Source organism: Zonotrichia albicollis, chromosome 3 (assembly GCF_047830755.1).
Source record: "Zonotrichia albicollis isolate bZonAlb1 chromosome 3, bZonAlb1.hap1, whole genome shotgun sequence".
Taxonomy (NCBI): domain Eukaryota; kingdom Metazoa; phylum Chordata; class Aves; order Passeriformes; family Passerellidae; genus Zonotrichia; species Zonotrichia albicollis.
In genome coordinates this window covers 63,591,463-63,603,921 of record NC_133821.1, presented here as the reverse complement: position 1 = coordinate 63,603,921, position 12,459 = coordinate 63,591,463, and the positions used below count along the sequence as shown (strand labels likewise).

The 12,459-nt window shown below is 38.4% G+C and overlaps 1 protein-coding gene across 2 annotated transcripts in view; it reads right to left on the bottom strand.

The window, feature by feature from the left end:
- Positions 1-12,459, bottom strand: part of AIG1 (androgen induced 1) — a 123,171-nt gene that overhangs the window by 90,833 nt on the left and 19,879 nt on the right. The window lies entirely within an intron of this gene.

Here is a 12,459-nt window from a genome sequence, read left to right as displayed (position 1 = left end):
ATAACAATGGCCATGTAAAGGATGTCAGTAAACAAAACTCAGAGCAGAGAAAACACTTGATAAGTCGCTGCAGGTGAAAAACAGCTATAAACATAAGATGAAACCAAGCAGCACAGAAACCTTCTCAAACAGTGCGATGTGTTGAACTACATGGAATAAACTAATTGTATGTGTCTAACTACTAAAAGAAAATAAAAACTTGCTTCAGTAAGACAGTTTTTTCACAAGGACTGCAGCTAATGACCTCCTCAGACTACCCCTAATTTGACTTCTTAAGAGTCAAACAGAAAACCTATTTCCTCATAAATCTATATCCAGGGCATGGAGACCCCCTTCTCCCCCATGCCATGAAGTTCCATAGTGTGGACAAGATCTCTTGAGATTATGAAAATTCTGTTACTAGTCTTAACAAGGCAGAAAATCCCTCATTAAATTCACTGAATCTGGAATTTCATTCTCTTTCAAGTTCACTCTCATAATCAGAAGCACTCCTTTGAGCTCTGAGCAGAACTGGAAAAGTCTCTGCAAGCACTAATACCATTCAAGGGTAATTATTCCTCTGCCTACCTGTGATTATGAAAAACCACTGTCCTTAAAAACACTTATCGTTTTAGAGATTAACAGCACTTACTTCATGACCTTCCATAAAATAAGGCTTCACTCTAGGCTGGCAGAAAGACAGCACTGCCAGAATAAAACATGGGAGCGACAGTCACAAAATCCGCAAGAAGTAACAAAAAAGCACTAAGTAACCAAACATAACCCACATGATAAGATGACTAATTCACAGAAGGGTGTCAGGGAAGCCCTACTGATCCATGGGGGCAGGGACTGGCAGGGGGCAGTCAGGGCACATCCCATCCCCAGCCAGGAGCCAGGCAGCCAATGGCATAGGGGCAGTCCCAGCCTCAGGGCATCGGGCACCCCCCTTGGGACAGGCCATCCAGCTCACAGTGGGGGAACAGGCATAACCTGACCCATCAAACCACTCAGGCTTGAGACACATGTTGTATTTCCACAAGAAGATGGAAGTTCAGCTCTACCAGCATGCAAAATCAAATTGCTCAAAGTTGTAGTTTTTCTTGTATTTCAGGTTTTACAATCTGTCAAATAAAGAACATGGTCTGATTTTCCTCTTCAAACAAAAGAAAATTATTTATAACCTTGGAGTATCTAATACTGCTCACCGTCACCTTAGCTTTAATTTCTCCAGCCTCTAGACACCATCACTTGCTGTAACAAATGTACTATGCTTCAGCAATTAAGATGACTGTTTCAAGTGGTGTTGAGTATTTGGGCAGGCACCTATGGACAGCCTGCATCCTTAACAACAGCTCGGTTATCTGTACTTGCAACATACAGAGGAAGTCCAGGATGAGAGATGGAGAATAACAAGATATTTTTAATAGAAAATGCTTCAAATGAAGTCATGGGTTGTAGCTGCTTAATAAATGTTACTGTTCTTGATTGTATGGAACTACTGATTGTTGTTGCCCATTGTCATTCCACCACTACCCACAGGCACACTGCTTTATTCTTCTCACTTCTCTTGTCGCTGTATCTTTGTCAGTTATGACAGCAAGCAGAAGCTGGACAACATTACAACGTGAAGTCTTTGTATCAGAGATGCCACAGACTTCAAATAAGAAAAAGGCAGATCTTTGTGTCTACAGACAAATGAAAGAGAGACAAAGGAAAAAAATGCAAGAACCAAGAGCCTTTTAAATACTAAAGTTAGTATTTAACTATACACTGTAAATAGATCTAATACATCTAACCACAAAATTTACAATTAATTAGGGTGCAAGAACCATGAAAAAGTACAGTGTGCTACTCAGAATCATTATTTCTGTGCAAGGAATAGGGAAAAGTACTCGCATTTCAAAGGTCAGAAGTAAAAAAGAAGCATCACCCCAGAAGATTCATTGACAGTAAGCTGAGGCCAACAGGCAAGCTTATATCGCAACTTTTTTCCATACCAGCTGCAAGTGCCATGGTTGTTTTAGGTTGCTTTGTTTCTTAAACAGATTTCAACATCATAGGTCACTTCAATATAGTAAAGGATGAGCCCCTGGCCCATCAAAAGCCAGTAATCTCAGAAAACAAATACATCATATACAGAAGAAAAGTAACAGACAAGGCAACGAAAACAGAATAAGCCAAAGGAATAGTTAACACAAATGCCATCTATTTTACTTTGAGTTGTTTACTGGTTAGGAACCTTAAAGTATTTCTCCTATCCCTCCTTTCTCTTTTATTTACACATATTAGAACTAAAAACTAAACTAGTAAAACATGACATTTCTATCAGAAGAGACATTAGAACCTCAGTAACTGGATAAAGGGACAGCCTTATAAATGTCCAGCACTGTCCTCATCCAAGCTAATGACTCATATCTCCCTTTGCAGCCTTCTGGGGGGGGACGGCTCTTGTACCCAGCATGTTGCAAATGAAGACTAGTCCTTAGTAGGAAATTTACCTTCATTTTCATGTTTAGTCATAAGATATGAATCAGCTTATAAAACATGCCTAATCCCTTACTGCATTCTGTAAGTCAAGGGACTCCTTTAAATATAATCCTTTACACAATCTACATAACCTCCTGTGGTCTCTTTCTTTGAAGCCCACCGGCATTGTCCAAATATAACCAAAGATGGGTTTTTAAACCACTGAGATTATATAGATATACAAAAGAATAAAATCAACTAAGACATGAATATGCATAGAAGAAAAAATTGTTTGACTCTTGGGTCTAGTTTTTATAGGTACTACACTGTTCAACTCCTAGTGATTAAGCATCTATTATGAAGGTGTGGAACGGGGACTAAGCTGTGTAAGATAACAAGATCTTGTGTTTCCTTGACAAGAGATGCCTTTTAAATTATGTCTGTTGGAATACAAGATGTGTTTTAATCTGGACAGACAAAAAAGCAGCTCAACAGGCTCTTCCTTTGTCTTTTCATCTTCCCTCCTCTTAACCCAGGAAAATCCCTTACTCTGTTACTCTGACTGGAAAGGTTAACTTAGACCATTCAGTTTTAACATGATTCTTGACTGTCTTGTAAAATTTGAAATAATGTATTTGTGCTAACATAGTTTTAAAGCAGTTTTTATAATACTTTAAGTACTTCTGTAAGGACAAATATTCCTTACAGCAAATTAAACCTAAATTCGGTACACTAGCAAAAAAATTTGGAAATGTTATAGTCTTCGACAGCAACAGAAGCATCTTTACTCTTTTTACATGGGTGCAATACCACCAGAAAAAAAAATCCATAGTGGACAACTGAGGAATTCATTTTTAAGTGCTACTCTATCTCAGCTGAGTTGCATAGATGACATTTCTAACATGATCTCGGCATGACAGAGTGTATGCCATCTGGCTCAAAAGTGCTAGCAGCCTGCAATCCACTGCACATATCCAATGAAGAGATGGAATGGACAATGTACTAAAGAAATATGAATAAGAATTTGAACAGATGCTGAGAAAGTACTACATTTTCTCAAATCCTTTGCAACTATATCAGCTGTGTCATTCCTCTCCAACATCATGTCAGTTTTTTTCTTAGATGTTCATATATCTTACTCTGATCTTGGCTAATACACTCAAAGAAGCATGAAGCTTATTGTTGCAGTACTTAAGAAATTATTATTCTATTTTTATCTTTATCTTTTTAATTGTTTTGACTAAACTCATTTTCTAATAATCCCCATCTTCTTCCTTGCTCTCTTACACTGTCTATAGAAAAGCTGCCATTACTACTTATTGTATCCTGCTTATAAGACAGTGTAATTTCATTAAATTTATATAATCCATTCAGCAAACATGTATAATACAGTTTATTCAGAATAGATTATCATTTTATTAAGTTATATATTTTATGTTTTTCTTTAGTAAAGCTTAATCCTATTAGGATTATACACTGCTCAGAAGGTTATGTCATTATTTTGGCATAAAGGATCATTTTACACATTTTAGCATGATTGGTACACTCTGCAGTAGTGCCCTTGCAGTTAAGGCAGGAAAAGCAGCCCTCTAGACAATGTTTGGGACAGCTAGCTAAGAAGGTAAGACTTGTTCTACAGCTGTCTGTGCTACAATGAGCTTTAGGATAGGGTTTCCCATGGCTGGAAAGCCCCAAGCAGTTTGTAAATTAGCTACCCCCAAAAAGAAACTGTATTTTATTAAGTACAAAACTTTATTTTAAAAATGGTTTGCTCAAAACCCCAGAAACTTCTGCCTTGCACCAAATTTTTCATGTTTAGAAATACAGTTTGAATACCACTACAGGGAAGCAATTTTGACTAATCAAAGAGTAACTGATTTTGCTTTTAATTTCTTCCCTTTTTAATGAATAAGGTAATAGCTGCCTTCTAAACTCCTGAATTTAGATAAGGCCATTACAAATGTATCTCAGCAACATGGGGACAGATCTGGAAATGCAAATGGAAAAGTCACTACAATCTTCTGAGACACAGCAACCTCACTGCTGTCCTACTGTAGCTTAGGAAATAAAAGGTTTTAAAGGTTTGTTTCCTGAGCACTGTGATAATAGTAATGAATGATTCCACACATCAGTCCAGAAAGACAGGCTTTACATGATATGCATCTAAGTTGGGCAATTCTCCTTCTCTCCAGGGAAGGTAAGGGAAGGAGACACTGAGGGCTTTATCCCACTTTGTCATTTATCCAACAATACACAAATAAGTCAGTTGCAAACTCATATTGCGGAAAACAGCTCAAATCTCTGATCAGGCTCATCTTCAGCTTTTGCTTAAACTCTTCTTCCTTTGCACACTGCTGCAGCAGCTGAAGCATAACTTATGACAGGTAAAGTATATTCATAAATAAAGTTATTACTAAGATAAGGATTTTCTGCAATTTAGACCACAGCAAAGGATGCTGCTATTCAAGCTCCACTTGAAGAAAAGACAGGACATAATTTTGAACATAATTATAAAGCATGTGGTTCAATGAAAGGTGATCTAACACGTTATACTGTCCTTACAAACAAGACTGTTCTTTACACAGCACTCCAAGGAAGACACTGTTCTAAAGAGTTGCATTTTGGGAGAAAAAAAAACCTCATTATCTCACATCTCTAAAGAAACCATGGGAAAACCCCTGATATAAACTAACTGCATTTAAATTAAAAGTACAAGCGGGGGTTAAGCGTTCACTAGGTGTGTGGCATTCCAACCACAGATGATAACACTTCCCTGCTTTCATTGTCTTTCTTATGAATCAATCTCAGAGGAAATGAAGGATTTGTTTCCTGACTGTTGGTGGTGAAAGCAAGGCAGGGAGAAGTGAGCTGGCCAAGGCAGCAAGGCACTCCAGGGGTGAACTCAGGTGTCCTGACCCCTAGGCAGTTTTCCAGGCTTGTATCAAGGTTATTTTCCACACACCTACACTCACTCTTATAGAAACAGCCATTTCCAATGCACACATTTCATTCCTTTCAAATGCAGCCATACTTCGGTATGTATGTACTAATAGTGTAAATCTAAATATTTCTCCTCTTATGTAGCTCACAGTGATCAGAGTTTTTAAAGACCTTCTTTAGTGCACTGCGTCTTTAATAGTTAGATACTATAATTCTGACCAGCTGATCTATTTCTGCCAAAAAAACTAGAGTTACCAAGGTGTCTAATACCTTTGGAGATCTTCTTGTCCATTATACCATGCCCAACTTCACTGCTCTTACATCATATTTCATACAGCAAATATTGATTTTGAACAACACTAGGGGTAAATACGTATTTTTAATTTTTCCTCTTGTTTTGCTCCATATGAGTAAGTTTGATGCACTGCAATGTCAACGTGGTGTACACTTGGCTTCTCAGCATGCCTGTAGGACAGATCAAAGAGCAGAAGCAGCACAACAACCTCATCTGCTACCTGGAGACTGTCTTTGGAGAGAGTGGTCTGAAAAAAAAATCAGCATAGAACCATATCCTTCCTTATTTGCTCATGAACAGACACAGCTCAAACCTGTCCCACTCTTTCTTACTGTAATGAACTTTAACTGTTTCTTGAATTTCCAAACTAACCTTTCTGACATATCTGTTTATTGTACTTCTGGCTTACTCACTACTTTACATTTCATTTGCAAAAGAAAAAAGAGATTAACTATATGGAAGTTTAAATTTACATCTCCTTACATATTAGGGGAAGCCACTTTATGACAACTACCTGATATTAAACCAGGTTCCAAACCCATGAGATTTAGATATTCTCCATCAGCAATTAATATCTTTTTCAGTCAGTAAGCATGACAAGTTCAACAATAGGCTGCTCTTTCTTCTCGAAGAAACAGAAGGCTCAAACAACACCTGTAGTAGCAGGTAAATCACTCCAGTAAAGAAAGCTTTGCTGAAGCCTAGTTCTGGTAGCAGTGAGCAAGGTGGTTTTGATTTTCCATGGCAGGAAAAGCACTTTGTAGTAGCTTGTAAATATGGCAGCCTGGCATGGAAAAAAAAAAGGCATTTGTGCCTACCAAAGAACACAGCCTATTAGTCAGCAGAGCAGGACACACCAGGAAATCATCAAGCATCAACTGGCCACTGCAAAACTCCTGGTCTTCCCAACACTCCTGCCTCCATGCTCCGGGTGGGTACATGCACGTGCGCTCCCAATTAGCACAGCAGCTGTAATTGTCATGCGGCTGGGGACAAGGGCTGTGCCCCTGCACATGCTGGGCGTGCTGAGTCACCAGAGGAACTCCCTGGGCAGTCCCGGGAACTCCCCAGCTAGTTTCTGTACAGATGAGATCATTGATTGATAGCTACTGGAACCCGCCCCGGGCAGTCCCAGCTCCACCAGAGGTCTGAGGCATCGATAAAAGAACTCCACAGGCAGTCCCAGCACATGTTAACAAGATAATCAACTGCGTGTCAGAGACTGGGGAGGCAGGGAGTTCCCAGCAGCCCTGGGAACAACCCAGGCAGATCCTGCTTTGCTCATATGATGTAAACGGTGAACAAATGGACACTCTTATCTATTGAGATATGTATATCATTGAACCAGACAACTTTTTGCACACAGATGAGATGATTTTAACTAGAAACTCATCATGTATACACTGCAGTGTTGACAAGGGGCTGCACGCGCCAGCTGAAGCAAACCAGGGTTTCATTCTCATCCAAATGAGCTGAAAATGCTGCCACGAGGATACTTGTGATGGAGTCTCCTATCATCACCTGGTGAGAAACTGGCCTTACTGTCACAACAGTGACAACAGCAACACAGCATTGTTAGCTAACATGTAAACCAATGTGTGTGTAACATGAACCAGAACAGTTTCTTAAGAAAATGAGTCTACCACCACATAAACTGGCCACAGTGAAATGCCACACAGATTTAAAACTTTATCTTAGAGTACAAGAACATTAGTCCAAGTAAATGTACCTGATGTTACTGTCTGATTTTATGTAAGGTACCTCTAATTCCAACTTGCAGAATACATACTCTTTCCCAAAACACTTTGTAAATAAATATTTTACAGTATTCTGCCCAGTTCTTCACAATACAAAAAACCAGCTGGTTACCCAGATAATGTTTATAAACGTTGGAGGCTTTTAGGCCACGCCCAATTGTTGATAATCTGGCAGTAGCCCATTGCAGCACCAGGCCCAGACACCCCTGCAATAGAACAAGAACGTCTGCAGTCCAGGCCACCTGTAACCACTCAACAAGGAACTTCCCACCGGAGTCTCGGAGCAGAGCTGCTGAGCAGCCCCTATCAGCATGCCCATCTTGAGACATTCATTTCTGACTAACAGCGAGACTGGGTCACATTCAACCTCTAGCTGTGAATCAGCCAGGAATCCTGGCTCAGAGATGTGTTACAAATTTTATATGAAACAGCCTGACCAGGGCATTGGATCCTTCCTTCCACGTCATGAACTCAAGGCCAACTACTCAATGCAGAGTTGAGTTGAGTCCACCTGGACTTTGAGCACCATAAGGGGCTGTTCTGTTTACACTCAGCAAAGCTAGGTTTGGATTATGCCTGTACCCACCAGAGGTTCAGGTGCAACACTGCACAGTGTTTTTAGATACCTGGCTAAAGTGGAAAGCACAGCTCTCACACAAAACTAATTTCCAAGGAGCAGACCATAAAGTGAGATGAAAATAAAGCAACAATGAACTGGATATAGTAAGGTAAAGAAGTATGTCTGGAATCCCAACTTCTCCTGCAAGGCACATACCTGCAGAATTTAAGTGACCTCAGTCAATTTCTTGTGTGAGATGAGCACTCACAGCTTGACAACCAAGAAGGGCTTTACCAGTCCAGCTTTTAACTTTTGGGACTACTTGCTGTAACATACAGTGGAAAGTAAAGACAAATTCTTCGTATCAACTTTTATGCAGTATCAGAGTATATTACTTGCTAACAGATGCACCTTCTACATCCATTTCAACCCAAACTGAGCTTAAAGAGTAATTCCTGTCTTCAAGAAGATACACATTAGTGACAATGTCAAAGAGTATTACGCCCACCTATCCTGATAAATTGTGCTAGTTTAGGAGAGAGCCCACAGATACCTTTGGAACTTATACTGAGGGTCCAGCCCTGTGCCTATATTTCACTATAAAAACTATCTACTAAAACACTTTATCTGGAGCAAGAAATAGGAATCAGAAACAAGAACTACTTCCTCCTGTCCCATCCTTCCCCACACAACATGCAAACTGGACAGCCACTACTCTAAGTACAGCTCTTTGTGAATGCTGTCCACCATCTTGCCACTAAAATAATTGTTTTCTTGGGGCGAAAACCAATATATTCTAGAAGTCTCACTGCAGAGATCATGAACATCACATTTCTTCATGGATTACTGAAACATCAAGGAAAACACATGCTGGAGATGTTTTTCAAGTTCTTGACTTAACGCAATCAGTTTACTTTGTTCTTCCTACTCCACTGAAGGGAAGAAGCAAGTGTGAACGCTGGCCATACCCGAAGTTTGCTGTCAAGATCAGCCATTTTACTTCTTTATTTCTATTTATAAACACAGTTAGGTATTACAAAGAGCCAGACTATTTAGCCATGAAGACTGTCAAAACAGATAATGTACTGTGTCTCACTGAATTACAAACTGGCTGGGTGCCTAGCCTATTGACTGCAAAAGTCCACTCCATTACAGCTCCAGCAGAGTCTTCTATCTACTTCAAAAAGGTTTTTAAAAGCAGACAACTGTGAAATGACTATATGGATCATACATTTTTTTTAACCAACTCCTTCTGTTGGTTACCTGCAATTATTAACTACTAGGTTCTGATGCCAACTCAGGAAGAGTAATACTTTACCAGAAAATCTAACTGATGACCTTCAGTACGAGATACCACTCAGCAGTAATCTCCCACAGTATCCACACAGATGTGTGTTCACTTACTCTGCTGGAATTAGTGCTCTGATAAATTGTTTTCCTTACATGTTTAGGGAACACGTGCAGCCACAGTGCGATCAAAATTAGTATTACATTTCAAGGAACCGAGTCCTTGGTGTAGCAGCAGTTACAACACAGTGACAGCTCTTTTGAGAACCATGAAATTTTGTTTGACTCACTGCAGGCATTGCTTGTATCTGCTTCCAAAATATGCAAAATAAATAACTAAAAAAATAGCACCTACAAGTATGGCAAATTGAATACAGGTAGGCAAACATCTTCTTTTGAGTGGAAAACACTGAAACAAAACAATAACCCAGAAAATGCACATGGATTCCATGTCAGAATACCAGAGCTTGCCTTTACATGAAATTGTATTATCTTTCAGAGGAAAATACAATTTAAATACTGGTTTGATTTATAAAATGCTTGACATTCAATCATCAAACTTGCATACATGCAGTGGAGTAAAAGCACACTGTGCTTCCCTGCAAAGGGCTTTCTTCTCAAGAAGCAGGGTTTGTCCAGCTACGAACATAGTCAAAACATGTACTTCATCTAAAAGCAAAACATTATATAGTATTGAAATAAAGTAGTATTATAATTAATATAAAACTACTACTTCAGGAATTTCCTGTCTATAATACGCCTATATTAATGCCAAGGTCAGCACGTTAATCCATAGTCAATTTGAAAAATAAGCACAAAATATCTACAGTAAAAATGGCCATATTTTAAACAAGTGTTTATTGACCTTGTATGGTAAAAGGATAACTATCATATCATGATGTCCATATTTTAAATGTATTTAGCTGAAAAAAAAGTTAATCAATCTGCATATCACAGTATTACTATGGCATTATGATTGCTTCTCTCCAGAAATTTTCCTACTCTTATTTTGGTTTTTGTCATTACCACTTCCCAGGTTTTCAGACTGAAGATGGAGAAAGTATTAGAGGGGCTCTTACCTCTCTAAAAAACTCAAGAAAGCAGAGAAGGAACGTGAAAGGATCTCATGTACTTCAGTTCTAGGTTTGCTTTCCCTTAATAGCCCTCAGTAAATTAGAAATTATTTTGCTGCTAAATACAGAGAGAGCCAGCTTCAGATAAGAGTTTGTCTTTGGTGTTATCAGACCGTTATCATCTTTTGAAGAAACTTGAAACTGATCAAAGAGATTATCTGTTTATTTCTTATGCAGCTCTCATTTAAATTATTCTAAATGTCATATGGAAAGGATGCTTTACATGGAACTGTCATAAACGAGCCTAAACTATATCAATGCACATTACTCAGCAGTGTAAACTGAGTGTAAACATCCATATATTGTAATATTTCTCTCCAGCTATGATTTTTTAAAACCAACAGAAAATCATGAAGCAGAGACCAATAAATTGCTAACTATATTTAATAAAACCTCAAAAACAATTAGGTCTGCTTCCCCAATTTTAATTTCTTTACTCTTATTAATGGTAATCTTGTTAAAGAACTAATAAAAGAGATTTTTCATACATAATTTTTTCATAGGCCATCATATTTATTTAGATCAAAAAGAGGAGTAATATTTACAACAGACATGTTCCCTATCAGTGGCTATTTCATAAGAAGGCAAAATAGTACATCTGTTAACTGCACTGTTGTATAATAGCACAGGAAGAGCAACCAAGAGCAAAGCAGACAAATCCACAGCAATTTGCTGTTTTGTAACCCAAACCAGCACTTTAAATTCAGCTTGAAAAAAATACAGGAAACACTACTGTAGCTGGACAAACCAACAGAAAAAAAAAAAAAGCAATTTCCTTGTGGTAAGATATACTTAGTAAGCAGACTGCTACATTTTGCACTACTTGCCATTTTTGGATAAAGCTTCTGATGAAGGAAACTGCAGAGAAATAAGGCCTAAGGCATTGATGCCATGTGAGCATTACAAAAATGTGACACTGAACACAACCACCTAGTCAACCCCAGGCAGAAAAAAGGACTCCAGAGCTCAGGAAGGTAACCAGACTCGTAAGGGCCAAAACCAAGTAACACAATGGCAATCACTTCCCCTAAAAAATGAAATCTTGGTTTTTGCTATACTGCTTATATTTTCTTGTACTAGAAAACCGTGACTAAAATGGTGCATTTATTTTATTTCTGTTAGATAAGTATCCAGGTGATAGGCTGGAATATGTCAAATATCTCCAAGCAGAATTCTGGACAGTTCTGAACTAAATAAATGATCTTAACTTCAGATGTCTTGCAAATGCAAAGAAAAACGTAAAATAACACATCATGTATTTAAATGACATACTAAAAAACTGTATGTTTTCTGTAGTAAGTAAAAATAGATTTAGTATTTCTTTTCACAATGCTCTACAAGATTTTAGAGGTAGTAGATATTATCCTCCCACAGCTCATTGTTATTCGCAGGTGAGTAGGAGGAAAACCAGTTTTCCTACTTTTTAACTCCCAGCTGGTTTCTCACTGAATTGATTTTTCTTCATTCTGTGTGAATGAAATAGTTACTGAACTAACCTAATGAATAACAAGAAATACTTTCTCTGTATCTGCAGAGGAGAGCAGTGTTGTCAAAAAAGCAATTAATACTGAAGGAAACTCTAACTTTGGTCCTTAACCACTACCTTTAAATAGTTCTGTGGTGTGGTTCCTGTTAAAAACTTCAATAGCACAGTCTCCACCTAGATTTAACAGGAACTACTAAAAAATCTGGATGTGTAGTACATGCTTATAAAAGTACCTGAAAATATGCTGTACTAGGATACATGATGGATTATGAGCATGTTACACTATCACACACGCAGCAAACAGGATCATCACCACTGAGATCCTTAGCAGACAATGGGATTGAGCAGTTCTGTACAACACAACAGAAAGAGATGGATGTGTAACTGTAGAAGAGTGGAGATTTCCAACTTACAAGTCAGAACTGAGGTGGATGAAGTCCTAGGCAACCTCGGCACAGTGTTGAACATAATCTAAGGGATTGGACTTGATGACCTCATAGCTTCCCTTCCAACCTGAGTGATCTTATGATTACATTATGTCTGGGGCTTCATGT